The 1224-nt window shown below is 34.2% G+C and overlaps 1 protein-coding gene across 3 annotated transcripts in view; it reads right to left on the bottom strand.

The window, feature by feature from the left end:
• The window catches only part of LOC118748101 (protein ECT2), a 52551-nt gene that overhangs the window by 37503 nt on the left and 13824 nt on the right, over positions 1-1224 (bottom strand). The window lies entirely within an intron of this gene.

Raw genomic sequence — 1224 nt, 5'->3', positions numbered from 1 at the left:
ACCGAAACCCAAACCGGAACGTTATTTTGAATCGGTTTCATTCCTTGAAAAAATTTGGCTATGTAAAAAACAATATGGGTACCAAATGAGAGAGAATTTAAAAGCAACAAGGTTTTTTGGTTTACAAGAACAAATAAGTATTTTCAAGGATATTTAAGGACAAAATTTGTAAAGGACATTTTCCGTATGCATCAAAAAATTTATTCTGGTATAATTCTTTTATATGATACGCTTATTGTTACTCTACATTGCACTGAATTTTTAAACAAATTTTTTGGAATAATCATATTTTTTTTAAATTCAAAGTCCTGCCCATTGCCCATAAGGTAAATTCCAAACAGCCATGAGGCTACTAATCTTATCATGTCATCTCGTCAGCGTTAGGCGTTCGCCAAGCCAAATTAAATTATAATTTTATTTGATTAATTGTTGAATTAGTTTTATTATATCTAAATATTATTACTTCCTACTAGAATTAAAATGTTGAATGCCTGGCGGAGTTCTTACCAATTTTTGCGGCTTGTAGATTGAGAACAAGAGTGGTCTACTTTTTTTCAACCGTTCCCACAACAGTCGGGTCTACGTAACCGGAACGACCCAGATTTATATTTGGCCAAGGACTGTCACTCCAGCAACACTCCCCAAAAACTCTTTGGGGGAACTTGTATGCTGCTACAACAACAACAACAACAACAACAACTTTTTTCCAACAACCCATCAACTCCCACCAGAACGGGCCTTTTTGACCCACTGTTTAAAAAATGACATATAGCTGGTTAAAATTTCCACTAAAATATTAAGCGCCAAAATTTCTAAGGCTAACCGAATGTAATGAAAAGTAATACTAATTTTCACCAAAAAGGGGAAACTTTAACCCAGTGTAGAAAATATTGCGATACCATGAAGCCCAACATTCCTGGGGTTTGACCACCACTTATGAATGCTAACGCAATTTTCACACAGCCACCACCTAGTACCCGTGTGTGTACTAGTGTGGGATCCCAGAATAAAATAACCTACGAATATAAAAATTAGCAAAAAAAGATTTTGCCTTTTATTTGTTTAAAAAATATTCCATTCTTTATATAGGAAAATAATACAGAAGAAAATCAACTTGTTTTTGTTTTGTCTCTAATAATTGAGGTGTTAGATACAATAAGGGCACTTCTGTTAAAACCAAGGAATGAAACCGATTCAAAATAACGTTCCGGTTTGGGTTTCGGT

The sequence above is a fragment of the Rhagoletis pomonella genome, unplaced genomic scaffold (assembly GCF_013731165.1).
Source record: "Rhagoletis pomonella isolate Grant_MI unplaced genomic scaffold, Rhpom_1.0 Rhpom_scaffold_00012, whole genome shotgun sequence".
Lineage (NCBI taxonomy): Eukaryota > Metazoa > Arthropoda > Insecta > Diptera > Tephritidae > Rhagoletis > Rhagoletis pomonella.
This window is presented reverse-complemented; position numbering and strand designations above follow the sequence as displayed.